At 40.4% G+C, this 7,292-nt stretch overlaps 1 pseudogene; it reads right to left on the reverse strand.

Annotated features, from left to right (window-relative positions):
* Nucleotides 1-1,248: 1,248 nt before the first annotated feature.
* Nucleotides 1,249-6,831, reverse strand: LOC112621625 (annotated as a pseudogene).
* Nucleotides 6,832-7,292: the final 461 nt, after the last annotated feature.

Raw genomic sequence — 7,292 nt, forward strand, 5'->3', positions numbered from 1 at the left:
TAGCTATAGAAGCAGAGGCTTGGAGGGTTCAATAGTTGAGCAGGACTGCAGGGCTTGAATTCAGTTCTTGCTCACTCCAAAGTAGACAATATGCCACATAGTCCTGTGTCTTGTGTACTCGGGAAGTACTAGAGTATTAGAGAAGGTTTGTCACTGGTCTTTCCGATTAAGGAAGTTTGCACCTAATGCAGACTTGTACAGAGATTTGAGGAAGCAGACGGGAGGGGGTGAAGTGGAGACGGTGGTTTCAGGGCATGTGGGGCAGGGTCAAAGCCACCGTCCTTCCAGTCCTGGCCAGGTCAGCGTCTGCGCACACTGGCCCCAGCGGTGGGCTATGGGCTGCTTGTAAATCTGTGGATTGAGGGGTGGAAGGTGAAGGGGGCTGTCAATAGGAGGAATGTTTAGTCCATGCCAAAGAGAACATTAGGCCCCGGGGATACCTTCCCTTCTGGGGGAAGCAGAGTCTCACATTTAAATGCTCAAACATTCTGCATCTGGAGACTGTCACAGTTAAAAGTTCTGGGCTGGGAGATGGCTGGACGAAGGTTGACCAGGCCTCGGGATGGGAAATCTGGTGTTTAAATGGTCTCACTGGGAAGCCCTCAATTCTGGAAGCCAGGTCAGGAGGACACAGGCTCTCACAGGGCCGGCTCCCTGTCTCACACCCACTCCAATTGGGATCATTTTGTTTTAGACCAGTTCCAGTGAATACCAAGTTCTTAATTATTTTCTTTTTTAATTCTATTGTATTATTTCCTAACTTGATCTTTTAAGAAATTTCAAATGTTCAGAAAAATTAAATGTATTTTTTCATAATTGAGACTTTATTTGCTGTGTTGAGGATCAGTATACAGATATTTTAATTTGTACACAATTCTTAACACACACACTGAAAATCTAAAAAGCCATGTATTGTAATTTTTTTAACATATTCCAGTGACTTTCCAGCTTAAAAGTTGGAGGCAAATTTTCCTTAAGAGGCTATCACGTACCAGTATCTACACATGTCGATAGACTGTGTAACATGTCCACCCGTTCACAGTTGAATAGCATATACACTGTCTATTCCAATTTTCAACTTTTACAGCATATTCACAAAGTTATTAGGAAAGCAGGACTACCATGACTGAAGATGTCACAGACTGCACACAATTCTGATAGGGATGACCATGATCGGGGAATGGTTTTCTTAAACAATTCTACCAAAAAACAACATGGGATTAGAAGTAATTTTAAATGTTCAAGACATTAAATGCAGGACTGTGACTCCATATTGCCAGTTAGTATGCTTTGTATTATAGTACAAAAACTAACCCCCCATCTATGGAATGTTAAGCTGAAACCCGAGACAGCCAAAGTCTCCCACAATTCCCTATGTCACAATATTTTTCAATTGTACCAAGAAACAAACAACCAGTGGATGATTTAACCTGTTTTAAAAAAGCATTTACACTTAAAAAGTGGGATGAGGTGGAATTCTCTCCTTTTAAAAAAAATGTTTCTAGAGCTACTAAAAAACTTGCATTTATAAAAGAGTTGATAAAAATATTCCTCTGGATTGCACAAAAAGGGAGAGAGGGACCTCTGATAAGACATGGTACATGATATTAATCAGACTTGGCTTCTTTCTCTCTGGCTTTATCGAAGGCTAGACTCTTCTCTGTTTTAGTTTCTTCATCTTCTGAAGGTGAATCTTTAATTTCTTGGTCAACCCCTTCTACCTGTTTTCCTGTTGCTCCCCGTTTCCCTTTTGTTTGCACCTTTTTGTCTGAAGATTTATCCTTTCCTGCTATTCCCCCCACACTGCCCCCCTGCCTTGGCTTTGTTTCCACTTTTTCAGGAGCAGGTTTAGCTGACAACCACACTGATCACGCCTTGGGCTCCTCCTATACTGTCCCTTTGACTGAACTGACTTTCCTCTTGGGTGTCTTGATGGCAGGGAGGACGCATGCCTGCCTGTTGCCTGTGGACCAAGGTGTGCTGAGAGCCTTCTTTATGCTGGGCTGCTCAGCTGTTGCCCTAATTATTTAATTAAAGCTCCCCTACCCCAACAGAAGGCCAGTAAACTCTGTGGACATTGAAGGTATGCTGAATCAATCCATCCATTTGGTTGGACTCAGAAGGCTTGCTGAGTTCCTTGCTGAGTTCCTTGCTGCTTCCTCATTTCACGTAAATGAGTGGTAAGTCTACTAGATGGCAAATATCTAATCAATTAAAAAAAAAAAAAAGAAACAATAAAACAAAAAAAGACCCAGTGTTTGGTAAGAAATAGAAGCTTCCCAGCTTCTCTCTTTCAGCCCCTTGGCTCTTGCATTAATTATTTCTGTGAGGATTATTCCTGTTTCGGAAAGTCTCTCTTTGGTCTTGCTTTCTGATGCTTTGAGAGGCTGATAAAATATTTCATCACAAACTGCCCGGGAGGAGCTGATGCAGCTGTGATTTTTCTTAGGTCAATGAGTTATACAGCCTGTTTGACCATGTTTAATACCTAATGCTTGCATAGTTTACTCCTGAGCTCAGTGCTTGGAGAGGCAATGAGCTGTGGAGGAAGGTTATCTTCAAAGGTGCTATCTGGGTTTTAGAAAGCACAAAACAATAGACACGTCAAGTAAAGTGATGATGTGAAAATTACTGCAATTATCAAAGATAAATACATTTGAATTGAAACACCCTCAAGGACAGCTCATTCTTGGCTCAGTCTTCCCTCCTGTTTTGAATCTCCATTTGCAACTTTGGTAGCTGTCCATGAAGACCAGTGGGCATGAGTGGAGGCCGGGATTTTTCTTATTTTTGTTTTTGTGGAGAATGAAGGCATCACATTATTAATTCATAACTCTGAATCAATTAAGGGAGGGGACTTTTAAAAATCACAACTGAGTGAGGTTGTGCATGACTTTTGTAGGTGCTTATGACAAAGAATAGACCCCTGAGCTTTGTATGTGTTTCCAACCAACCCTCTGCTCATTTTGTTCTGTCAAAAGTATCACTTTTCCCAATCCTGCCTATGATCCTAGAACCTCCACTACAATTCCTTCTTGATTCTGATCCAAATCAGAGAATTAGTCCCCCTCTGAACATAGGAGCACTTGGTTTTTGGTGCACATCACTTTTTATGTTGTCAAACTTCTGCTTTGCTGACTCATTCTCTTCCCTCTCTCTCCCCCTCAGCAGCACACACCGTGATTGGGAGTTTGAACTCATTTTATGTGAGTGGTTTACAGAGATTTCCATTAAAGAAGTGAAAGGAAGAGTCCAAGAGGAAGAAAGCACAGAAAGGAAAGGATGGAAAGTGCTAAAAAGGGGAAGAGATTCTAGGTGATGTTTGTAGGCTGCAGAAGGACAAGGGAGAAAGAATCATCCCTTTAGGATCATATTACAGGATGTCTGCAAAGTGCCTACTGTGTAGATCCAGGTCTCAACAAATGGTAGCCATTATTAATTCTATTCTATTGAATGTAGCAAGGTCAAAGATGTGGTTTTGGTCACAGGCAATCCAGAAATCTTGAAAACTGAGTCACCTTGACCAATGTCAGGTAAAATAATATGTAAATGAATCAGTTTGTTACTTTTCAAAACAAGGCTTATGTCCTCCTCCTCCCCAGAATTGTAATATCTATTGTTGGATCTAGGAAATTTAAAATGTTTAATTATTAAAATAATTACTTGATATATTCATCTATGCTTGCAAAGATTTCCTATGTAATTAGGTGAGATACCTAGAAGCAGACACACAGATTCTAAAGAACGTAACTTTTAAGAAGCTTGACGCATGCTGCCAGTCTGTTCCTCAGAGATGATAACACCCAGTTCATGATTGGCATGAGATTAACTATTCTTTCCTAGTGTGCTCAGAAAACAATTGCATTCTTACTTTACATTTTTAATTTCTACTTAATTCAATTTTTAATGTGTAACTTCCAGCAAAATTAGTTTTTAATTTCTGGTGAACTTCATTTTTAAGTTCTAGTGAGTTTCAATTTATTTACATGTCAAGTATTTATTTATTTATTTGTATTTATTCTTTTGTGACTTTATTTTGAGGGGGCATATTAGTCTGTTTTCATGCTGCTGATAAAGACATACTCAAGAGGGGGGTAATTTATAAAGAAAAAGAGGCTTAGTGGACGCACAGTTCCATGTGGCTGGGGAGGCCTCACAATCATGGTGGAAGGGGAAAGGCACGTGTTACATGGCAGCAGGAAAAGAAAGAATGAATGCCAAGTGAAAGAGGTTTCCCCTTATAAAACCATCAGATCTCATGTGACTTATTCACTACCATGAGAACAGTATGGGGAAACTGTCCCTATGATTCAATTATTTCCCACCAGGTCCCTCCCACAACATGTGGGAATTATAGAAGCTACAATTCAAGATGAGATTTGGGTGGAGACACAGCCAAACCATATCGGGGGGCAGAATTTGTGATCTTATCTACTTTGATCTCTTCATGTATTAAGAATATTAATGTGCTTAATCTATAATATTTGTTGGACATTTTATCACAGTATGCCATACACATAGAGTTTTGAGTATTTTGATATTTCTCCACTATTTTTTTTCTTTTTGAGACAAAGTTTTGCTCTTATTGCCCAGGCTGGAGCGCAATAGTGTGATCTTGGCTCACTGCAACCTCCACCTCCTGGGTTCAAGTGATTCTTTGGCCTCAGCCTCCTGAGTAGCTGGGATTATAGGTGCCCACCACCACATCCAGCTAATTTTTGTATTTTTAGTAGAGATGGGGTTTCCTCATGTTGACCAGGCTGGTCTTGAACTTCTGACTTCAGGTGATCCACCAGCCTTGCCCTCCCAGAGTGCTGGGATTACAGGTGTGAGCCACCACACGGCTTTCACTACTTTTAAATTTGAAAATTTTTCTCTAATCAAACAGTAGATCTATATGCATCCCTATTTTCTTCTAGAACTTCAATTTTATTTATTACTTTCACTTTTTTGTTAGCTTATTGTTAGAAATTTTAAATTTATTTACTATTAGTTAACCAAGTCTCCCCAAACCTTTACTAAATACTTTCCTTTCTCACCAACTGGTGATATTTTTCTCATCCTGCATGAAGTTCATTTATATCAAGACCTATTGCTCTTCCTCTATAGTATAAATATCTCTGTCTATTCTTATCCAGAATTGTCATATATTAAAAGAGTGATTTAATATCTGGTAGAGTGCTATTATAATATATTTTTAATTGTATACTAATTTATTCTCACCATAAATACTTAAATGATCTTAGCGATTTTTTGATAACCCATGTCCCAAATAATCCCACTGAGCCAGTATTGTGTCCTTATTAGGAATGCTGTTTATTTTCATTTAATGTCTTCATAATTATTGCTGGTATATACTGAAGCTTTTGTTTTTTGCTCTTTTTTCTAAAGTCTGATCGCTATATTTTACTCTTCTAAAACAAATTTACTAGTATTATTTGATTGTTTTAGTTATCCAGTCATGTAATCTTATAATCTACAAATAATGACAGTATTATCCATCCTTTTTTAAAAATCTCTTTTGATAGATTTACTTTGATGCCTTGTCAAATTCAATTGTTAGGTTAAACAATATTGATAAAAGCCTTTACCTTTTTGGTGACCTACCTAGTGTTCTGTAATTTGTATTTTACTCTATTTTGTTTTAAAATGTTTCCAAATTTTTTAAATTTAAAAGCTTACTGCTTGCATGTGATGTGTGAGAATTTATGTTTATAATTTTCAGGACATTAGAGACTTCCAGCATTTCCATGGCCATACTTTTTTTTTTTTTTTTTTTAAGACTTGACTTAAAGGAAATTGTGCATTTTTAATGTGAGAGTGAAGGAGATGTAAGAGGTCAGAGGTTAGTCTCCACTCATAGTGATTAGATCTTGCACTCTAGCCTAAGTAGTATTTTTTACATTTAATTTAATTAATTAATTTCTGTCAGCACTTGGGGCAGCAGATGGTGCTTTTGATTGCAGCAAAGCGAAGGTAGGAAGCAGGACTGCAAAGCAGAAGGTCTCACAGACACTCAGAAACTCCGGGAGGGGGACTAGGCAAGTGGTGCTGAAGTGCCAGGGCTGGCAGGTCTCTGAGGACCAGTTGAAGGCAGGTATGTTCCCTCCCAGGAGGCTCACGGGGGCTCAGCGTGTCTCTGTTTTCACTGTTTCCAGGGTAGAGGGAAAGGACTGGGGTCCACCCTCATACACCTGGATGGCCAAATGCCAGAGTCTCTGCTTTTAACCTCAGAGCTGCAGATGGATCTCCACTATGCACTTGTGGCTGGATTCCAGCCTCCAAGCACATCTGAGTAACATGAGCCACACACTGAGGCCCTGGCTGGGAAGATGAACAGGAGGCCACGCAGGCCTCCACAGTCAACCATTTTTACTCAGGGCTGGGAGGATGCACAATTCTCCAAACATCAACAGAGTGTGAACAGTGACCCAAGCTCAAATCCAGATCATCAGATTCCAAAGTGACTGGCTGTTCTGTGCTGTGCAGAATGGAAATTATATAGTAATATGCACTCTCTGGAAAATATCAGGAAACGAAGACCACCTGTGTTGTCATGCAAGCCTAAGAGACAGAACCCAAATACAGGCTGGAGAAATGAAAAAAGGCTGCCTGAAGGGGAACAAGAGGCTCCGGAGGCCATACTGGGTCAGATGAGCAGCTTTCAGTCATGTCCTCTACCACAGCCCCCAAAGCCTGCCACAGACCTGCTCCCTGAGGGCACAACACCAGAGCTAGGGGCACCAGGACATGGCCACCGCGTGGTGTGTTGTCATCAGCACCACCTTCTTTGCTGCTGCTGGTCATGGCACAGGCTGCCCTTTCTGCCATCCAGCCCTAGAATCCCTTCAGAGCCTGAGGTTGATTTTTCTAATGCCAGCCTTTCAGTGGGAACTGAGCTCTGCTCCCTAAGGAGAGGATTCTCAAACAAGCAAGTGGTTAAGATACTGGCATCTGAAAAAGAATGGCAAATGTGCATTGCATCATTATAATCTGAAGTTCAGCTTGTTTATCTAACACTTACTTACTGAGGATCTATTCTGTGCCCAGCATGGTGCAGAGGAATATGATCCAAGGGGGAGTGTTATTATCGTGTCAACTTGGCCACGCCGTGGTGCCCACTTGTTTGCTAAAACACTAGTCTAGATGTTGCTATGACGACGTTTTGTAGATATGATTAACATTTACACTCAGCGGACTGTAAGTGAAGGACATTATCCCCAATTCTGGGGGTGGGTCTTATGTAATCAGTTAAAGGCCTTAAAAGCAAAAACTGAAGCCCCCTACCCAAA

Source organism: Theropithecus gelada, chromosome 3, assembly GCF_003255815.1.
Source record: "Theropithecus gelada isolate Dixy chromosome 3, Tgel_1.0, whole genome shotgun sequence".
Classification (NCBI taxonomy): Eukaryota; Metazoa; Chordata; class Mammalia; order Primates; family Cercopithecidae; genus Theropithecus; species Theropithecus gelada.